Source organism: Oncorhynchus kisutch, unplaced genomic scaffold (genome assembly GCF_002021735.2).
Source record: "Oncorhynchus kisutch isolate 150728-3 unplaced genomic scaffold, Okis_V2 scaffold1246, whole genome shotgun sequence".
NCBI lineage: Eukaryota > Metazoa > Chordata > Actinopteri > Salmoniformes > Salmonidae > Oncorhynchus > Oncorhynchus kisutch.
The window spans coordinates 65303-74182 of record NW_022263191.1 but is presented as its reverse complement, the minus strand read 5'-3'; the positions used below and the strand labels follow the sequence as shown (position 1 = coordinate 74182).

Here is an 8880-nt window from a genome sequence, read left to right as displayed (position 1 = left end):
AGTCATTGCAATATTATTACATAAACTGCCGACCACCCCATATTTCCAGCATAATGTGATTCAGTCGATCCAGACGCAAACAAACGTTTTCCCTCATCGCATATTGCCATGCAAAATGTTAGAATTGCCGCAGCAATGCCTGCAATATCACAAACAAATCTCTGCCAATCCTGGAAGGACTGAGTTGTAGTAGTATAGTAGTAGTAGTAATATAAGTAGTAGTGGTGGTAGTAGTAGAAGTGTGGTGGTAGTAGTAGTATATTATAGTAGTAGCAGTAGTAGCAGCAGTAGTAGTAATAGTGTCAGTAGTAGTAGCATCAGTAGTACTATAGCAGCAGTTGTAGTAGTAATAGTAGCAGCAATAGTAGTAGCTGTGATAGTAGTAGCATAGCAGATGTAGTATTAGCATCAATATAGTAGGATCAGTAGTAGGATCAGCAGTAGTGATAGTAGTCATAGCAGCAGCAGTAGTAGTAATAGTAAGTAGTAGTAGCAGCAGTTGTAGTAGCTGCAGTATCAGTAGTAATAGTAGTAGCAGCAGCATTATCAGTAGTAGTAGTAGCGGCAGCATTATCAGTAGTATCAGTAGTAGTACCAGCAGTAGTAGCAGCAGTTTAGTAGTAGCAGCAGTTGTAAGTAGTAGTAGCAGCAGTTGTAGTAGTAGTAGTACCAGCAGTAGTAGCAGCAGTTGTAGTAGTAGTAGCAGCAGCAGTTGTAGTAGTAGTAGCAGCAGTTGTGTAGTAGTAGTACCAGCAGTAGTAGCAGCAGTTGTAGTATTAGTAGCAGCAGCAGTTGTAGTAGTAGTAGCAGCAGCAGTTGTAGTAGTACCAGCAGTAGTAGCAGCAGTTGCAGTAGTAGTAGTAGCAGCAGTTGTAGTAGTAGTAGCAGCAGTTGTAGTAGTAGTAGTAGTACCAGCAGTAGTAGCAGCAGTTGTAGTAGTAGTAGCAGCAGCATTATCAGTAGCAGTAGTAGCGGCAGCATTAGCAGTAGTAGCAGCAGCATTATCAGTAGCAGTAGTAGCGGCAGCATTGTCAGTAGTATCAGTAGTAGTAGCAGCAGTTGTAGTAGTAGTAACAGCATTTGTAGTAGTAGTAGTAGCAGCAGTTGTAGTAGTAGCAGCAGCAGTTGTAGTAGTAGCAGTTGTAGTAGTAGTAGTAGCAGCAGTTGTAGTAGTAGTAGCAGCAGTTGTAGTAGTAGTAGCAGCAGCATTATCAGTAGCAGTAGTAGCGGCAGCATTATCAGTAGTATCAGTAGTAGTACCAGCAGTTGTAGTAGTAGTAGCAGCAGCAGTTGTAGTAGTAGTAGCAGCAGCAGTTGTAGTAGTAGTAGTAGCAGCAGTTGTAGTAGTAGTAGCAGCAGTTGTAGTAGTAGCAGCAGTTGTAGTAGTAGTAGTAGCATCAGCATTATCAGTAGCAGTAGTAGCGGCAGCATTATCAGTAGTATCAGTAGTAGTACCAGCAGTAGTAGCAGCCAGTTGTAGTAGTAGTAGCAGCCGCATTATCAGTAGCAGCAGCAATTTGTAGTAGTAGTAGTAGCAGTTATAGTTAGTAGTAGCAGCGCATTATCAGTAGCCAGCAGGCAGCAGTCAGTTGTAGTAGTAGTAGTAGTAGCAGCAGTTGTAGTAGTAGTAGTAGCAGCAGTTGTAGTAGTAGCAGCAGTGGTAGTAGTACCAGCAGTAGCAGCAGCAGTTGGTAGTAGTAGTAGTAGCAGCAGTTGTAGTAGTAGCAGCAGTTGTAGTAGTAGTAGCAGCAGTTGCAATAGCAGCAGTAGTAATGGTAGTAGTGATATAAGTAGTAGTAGTAGCAGTATGATAGTAGCAGCAGTTGTAGTAGTAGGATCAGTGGTATTAGTAGTAGTAGGATCAGTAGTATTAGTAGCCGTCGTACCAGCAGTTGTAGTAGCAGGAATAGTAGGAGTAGCAGTAGTAGTCGTACCAGCAGTTGTAGTAGCAGGAATAGTAGTAGCAGGAATAGTAGTAGTCGTTGTAGCAGCAGTTGTAATAGTAGCATTAGTAGTGATAGTAGTAGTAATTTAAGTAGTAGTAGTTGCAGCAGCAGCAGTAGTAGTAGTAGTAATAGTAGTAGTAGTAGTAGTAATATAAGTAGCAGTGATAGTAGTAGTAACGCCGTCATCCCCCAGTACCAGACCCTGTTCAGCATGGACAGCGTGTTTCAGGAGGGGAGGTGGTGTGGGGGGGAGGAAGGGTGTGCGTACTGTATTTATCTGTGTTTGGATGTGCAGACACTAGTGTCTGTGTACATACATCTGTAGGTTCTGATGTCTTTGTGTGTACCCTCCAAAAAAGTTGTGATGATTCATTAACACTTGTATTACCTTAATCTCATTCCAGTGTGAACTGAATGTAACTCCAGATGCCTTGAGAGCCATCGCCAGGTTGGCTTTGGAAAGGAAGACCGGTGCTCGTGGGCTAAGGTCCATTATGGTAAGCACCTCCAATATATATTTTGAAATGTACATAATGTATAAATTGTGATTACATTTTAAATGTATATTTAAGAATATGAAATGTAATTGTTTTATATGCATTTTGAAATGTACATCTTAAACCTTTGATGGTGGGGAGTAATATTCCTTCTCTTGTCTTTTTAAGGAAAAATTGCTTCTTGAACCCATGTTTGAAGTGCCACACTCAGACATCATGGCTGTTGAGCTGAACGAAGACGTGGTCCAAGGGAAATCAGTGCCTGTGTATGTAAAGTAAGTATTCATAATTACCAGAGACTCAACTCGGTTGGGGACAATACAGTATTAAAGTGAATAAGTAACATGCTGACCACTTCCGCTCACGTCACGTGCGTGAGTGTTGCAAAATAAATTTAAACATACATGTTATTCAATTATTGCCTCCACACACAGCTTGCGGGCGCCAACGAGCGTCTGCAGTACCAAGCGCTAAAATAGAAGTCAGTTTTATTTGTAACGCTGAACGCATTTTATACACAATTATACATTTTCATATCTTTAGTGAACACACCGTGTAAACATTCACAGCACAGTGTAGGGTGGAAAAAGTATGTGAACCCTTGGATTTAATAACTGGTTGACCCTCCTTTTGGCAGTTATAAACTCAACCAAACGTTTTCTGTATTTGCGGATCAGACCTGCACAATGATCAGGAGGAACTTTGGACCATTCATCTTTACAAAACTGTTTCAGTTCAGCAATATTCTTGATGTCTGGTGTGAACTGCTCTTAAGGTCATCACACAGCATTTTAAATTGGGTTGATGTCAGGACTCTGACTGGGCCACTCCAGAAGGCATATTCTGTTCTGTTGAAGCCATTCTGTTTTTGATTTATTTCTGTGTTTTGTGTCGGTGTCCTGTTAAATCACCCAACTTCTGTTGAGCTTCAATTGGCGGACAGATAGCCTTAATTTCTCCTGCAAATTGTCTTGATAAACTTGGAATTGATTTTTCCGTCAATGATAGCAATCTGTCCAGGCCCTGAGGCAGCAAAGCAGCCCCAAACCATGATGCTCCCTCCACCATACTTTACAGTTGGGATGAGATTTGGATGTTGGTTTGCTGGGCCTTTTTTTTCTCCACACAGTATTGTGTTTTCCTTCCAAACAACTCAAAGTTTGTTTAATCTGTCCACTGAATATTTTGCCAGAAGTGCTGTGTAACATCCAGGTGCTCTTTTACAAACTTCAGACGTGCAGCAATGTTTTTTTGGACAACAGTGACTTCTTCCGTGGTGTCCTCCCATGAACACCATTCTTGTTTAGTGTTTTACGTATCGTAGACTCGTCAGAGATGTTAGCATGTTCCAGATATTTCTGTAAGTCTTAGCCTGACACTAGGATTCTTCTAAACCTCATTGATCATTCTGCGCTGTGCTCTTGCAGTCATTTTGCAGGACGGCCACTCATAGGGAGAGTAGAACAGTGCTGAACTTTCTCCATTTACAGACAATTTGTCTTATCGTGGACTGATGGACATCAAGGCTTTTAGAGATACTTTTGTAACCCTTTCCAGCTTTATGCAAGTCAACAATTCTTAATCTTATGTCTTCTGAGATCTTTTGTTCGAGGCATGGTTCACGTCAGGCAATGCTCCTTGTGAATAGCAAACTCACATTTTGTGAGTTTTTTTTATAGGGCAAGGCAGCTCTAACCAACATCTCCAATCTCGTCTCATTGATTGGACTCCAGGTTAGCTGACTCCTGACTCCAATTAGCTTTTGAAAAAGTCATTAGCCCAGGGGTTCACATACTTTTACCAACCTACACTGTGAATGTTTTTAAAAGATGTATTCAATATAGACAACAAAATACAATAATTTGTGTGTTATTGGTTTGTCTATTGTTGTGACTAAGATGAAGATCAGATCGAATTTTATGACTAATTTATGCAGAAATCCAGGTAATTCCAAAGGGCTCACATACTTTTTCTTGCAACTGTATATACAGGGGCTACCGGTACAGAGTCAATGTGCAGGGGCACCTGTTAGTCGAGGTAATTGAGGTAATATGTACATGTAGGTAGAGTTATTAAAGTGACAATGCATAGATAATAACAGTGAGTAGCAGCGGAGTAAAAGAGGGGGGGGGCAATGCAAATAGTCTGGGTAGCCATTTGATTAGATGTTCAGGACTCTTATGGCTTGGAGGTAGAGGCTGTTTAGAAGCCTCTTGGACCTAGACATGGCGCTCAGGTACCGCTTGCCGAGCGGCAGCAGAGAGAACAGTCTATGACTAGTGTGGCTGGAGTCTTTAACAATTTTTAGGGCCTTCCTCTGACACCGCCTGGTATAGAGGTCCAGGATGGCAGGATGCTTGGCCCCAGTGATGTACTGGGCCGTACGCACTAGCCTTTGTAGTGCCTTACGGTCAGAGGCCGAGCAGTTGCCATACCAGGCAATGATGCAACCAGTCAGGATGCTCTCGGTGGTGCAGCTGTAGAACCTTTTGAGGATCTGAGGATCCATGCAAATCTTATATGGTGTGGTTTCACAGCAATTTAATTGAAAATACTTTTTTTTTTACCATGACTTTTCATTTATTTGCAGCAGAATTTAATCTTTTTTTGTGTGTCTCCAGAGCACCTGCTAAGGAGTCTGAGGAGGAGTATGACTCTGGGATAGAGGAGGAGAGCTGGCCAAGGCAGGCGGATGCAGCCAACAACTAACTAACAGTCCAAAATGGAACTTCAGAAATTGCCATTTCGATTTAATAAGCTATGGCATTTTACAAGTACCATTATTGTAACTTCAAATGTAATTATGTCATCTGAATTACATCAGTGTTGATCATGATGATGTAGGTTATGCAATTTCATACATCGGAAAAAGTTTGTTCCCAAATTGTTGCAAAGGTTTAAGAATTAACATTAACCAAGTATTCTCTAGCCATCTTTCACAGAGAGAGAAAAGGAGAGAGAACTTTATCCTGTTTAAATGTAAAGATACTTTAACTTTTTCTCATAAAGTAGCTAGTGTCTCTTTGTGATAAGTACTTGTTTGGGAAACCTTAATGGAAATGGATTGTATCAAGTCCAAAATCTATTTTCTCTTATTTCGTTTTGACACCATTTTATTTTTGACAGTCAAGGATTAAGGTAAATACAGGATACTTGTTTTAACCACCATGTCTTTCTGATGTCATTAAGGAAGCCATTTTGTTTCTTCACAACTCTCTGACGAGGTCAGCCAGGTCATAGAAACCAGCGTTCTTTACAGAACAAGTATTTATAGGCAAATTGTTAACCTTTTCAAAAAAGATCAGTTTGGCTGCTCTGTGGTGGATTTCAAATATCCAACACTGGAATTACTAGTATACTGTATGTACAGTTAGTATGCCATGTATGAGATGAAACGTGTAAGATATCTGGGGTCGCGATAGGGGGGGTGACTTAAATTGATCCCAATCAGCTTTGATAATGTCAGATTTTCAACACATTTTCCCATTGTGGTTGTTTTTGATGTTTCTTTATGGAACCGTTTAGAACTTCCTACACATTTAATGAAGCCATGACATCACTGGTGTTTTTAAATGAAAACATACCAGTCTTTAGAAATGCATTGTCTGATTTGCTCAACACTATACACTGAGAAACTGTTCATTCAATGCAGTTTCTTTAAAAGAAGCTGGGCTTTTTTGTACACTTTATATACAGATATAACATTTTGAAAGGGCCTAGAATCTAGATAATTTGCTCAATTCCACTTTGGCCCTTAGACCCTAACCCCTAGGCACCTGTGTAGATCTCAGAAGATTTGATAGGTGTTAGCAATATGGTAACAGTTTAGTCTTTCTCTTATGGGTTTCTGTGATGTTGGTTACACCCATCCAAACCTTTTAAATCTACACAGGGACTTTATCCTGGAGCTTATGTTGCATTGTTAACCGAGTGGGAAGGTGGTAATTACCAGCTGTGAAGTCGTAAATATCAGTTGGATGCATTCACATGCTTTGAACTCATTGAGAAACGCTGATTGGCTAATGGCAAACAAGCTGCGTCAATCATAAACTAAAAGTACAGCTAACATGCTTGTAAACATATGTATTCAAAAACATTAATAGATAGCTTTTTATAAATAATGTTTTACTGCATGTAACTGCCTAAAATGCTGTTATCGGGGTAATTTCTTTAGTGGGTGACATCAGAGGTCAACATGTGGGAGAAGTTGGCGCTCAGGGATGATATATGAGTTTCCCACTAGTAATTACCAGTTGGAGGGGCGTTCAAGTAGGTTTTGTATGTGGTAAATAACACCTTCCCACTTGGTTATGAACACAGCATAAGGTCTTGATTTAGAGTTGGGCAATTGTGTGATGTACAGTCCATCAGAACTGATGCCATCTGTGTGGCAGCAACCCTATTTTGCTCTGAATAGTTGTGAACCTATGTAAATGTGAGACTTTAATAAATATATTAATCACTTAAGAGTGTTCAGAGGTTGTTTGATGAACTATAGTTGTCCAGTGTTCTTCAGTCCTGGTGCAGTGTTCTTCAGTCCTGGTGGGTGGGTTTATTTAGTCCAAGCCACCAAAAAACATGCACCCTCATCAGTTTTTATAGGCTGCGGTTACACAGGCAGCCCAATCTTGATATTTTGCAAATTAGTGGAAAAAGATCCGAATTGGGCTGTCTGAGTAAATATTTATATTATTAGATATACAGTGGGGAGAACAAGTATTTGATACACTGCCGATTTTGCAGGTTTTCCTACTTACAAAGCATGTAGAGGTCTGTCATTTTTATCATAGGTACACTTCAACTGTGAGAGACGGAATCTAAAACAAAAATCCAGAAAATCACATTGTATGATTTTTAAGTAATTAATTTGCATTTTATTGGATGACATAAGTATTTGATCACCTACCAACCAGTAAGAATTCCGGCTCTCACAGACCTGTTAGTTTTTCTTTAAGAAGCCCTCCTGTTCTCCACTCATTACCTGTATTAACTGCACATGTTTGAACTCGTTACCTGTATAAAAGACACCTGTCCACTCAATCAAACAGACTCCAACCTCTCCACACTGGCCAAGACCAGAGAGCTGTGTAAGGACATCAGGGATAAAATTGTAGACCTGCACAGGGCTGGGATGGGCTACAGGACAATAGGCAACAACTGTTGGCGCAATTATTAGAAAATGGAAGAAGTTCAAGATGACGGTCAATCAACCTCGGTCTGGGACTCCATGCAAGATCTGACCTCGCGGGGCATCAATGATCATGAGGAAGGTGGGGGATCAGCCCAGAACTACACGGCAGGACCTGGTCAATGACCTGAAGAGAGCTGGGACCACAGTCTCAAAGAAAACCATTAGTAACACACTACGCCGTCATGGATTAAAATCCTATAGCGCACGCAAGGTCCCCCCTGCTCAAGCCAGCGCATGTCCAGGCCTGTCTAAGGTTTGCCAATGACCATCTGGATGATCCAGAGGAGGAATGGGAGAAGGTCATGTGGTCTGATGAGACAAAAATAGAGCTTTTTGGTCTAAACTCCACTCGCCGTGTTTGGAGGAAGAAGAAGGATGAGTACAACCCCAAGAACACCATCCCAACCGTGAAGCATGGAGGTGGAAACATTCTTTGAGGATGGTTTTCTGCAAAGGGGACAGAACGACTGCACCGTATTGAGGGGAGGATGGATGGGGCCATGTATCGCGAGATCTTGGCCAACAACCTCATTCCCTCAGTAAGAGCATTGAAGATGGGTCGTGGCTGGGTCTTCCAGCATGACAACGACCCAAAACACACAGCCAGGGCAACTAAAGAGTGGCTCTGTAAGAGGCATCTCAAGGTCCTGGAGTGGCCTAGCCAGTCTCCAGACCTGAACCCAATAGAACATCTTTGGAGGGAGCTGAAAGTCCGTATTGCCCAGCGACAGCCCCGAAACCTGAAGGATCTGGAGAAGGTCTGTATGGAGGAGTGGGCCAAAATCCCTGCTGCAGTGTGTGCAAACCTGGTCTGTAATTGCAAACAAAGGTTTCTCTACCAAATATGAAGTTCTGCTTTTCTGATGTATCAAATACTTATGTCATGCAATAAAATGCAAATGAATTACTTAAAAATCATACAATGTGATTTTCTGGATTTTTGTTTTAGATTCCGTCTCTCACAGTTGAAGTGTACCTATGATTTAAAAAAAATGTACCTCTACATGCTTTGTAAGTAGGAGAACCTGCAAAATCGGCAGTGTATCAAATACTTGTTCTCCCCACTGTATATTTATATTAGTTATTTAAAAAATGTCACAATTATCTATGAGCAGTAGAGGAACTTCTCTCTCGCTCTTCTCAATTTAATTCAGTTTAAGGGGCTTTATTGGCATGGGAACCACATGTTTACATTGCCAAAGCAAGTGAAATCGATGATAAACAAAAGTGGGGGAAAAAATAGGAA

At 41.1% G+C, this 8880-nt stretch overlaps 1 long non-coding RNA gene across 1 annotated transcript; it reads left to right on the top strand.

Annotated features, from left to right (window-relative positions):
* The first annotated feature begins 2338 nt into the window (after nucleotides 1-2338).
* On the top strand, nucleotides 2339-6910 carry LOC116365463 (uncharacterized). The gene is made up of 3 exons (XR_004208114.1): nucleotides 2339-2443; nucleotides 2612-2718; nucleotides 5065-6910. It is a non-coding gene; the product is annotated as an uncharacterized LOC116365463 (long non-coding RNA).
* The last annotated feature ends 1970 nt before the right edge of the window (nucleotides 6911-8880 follow it).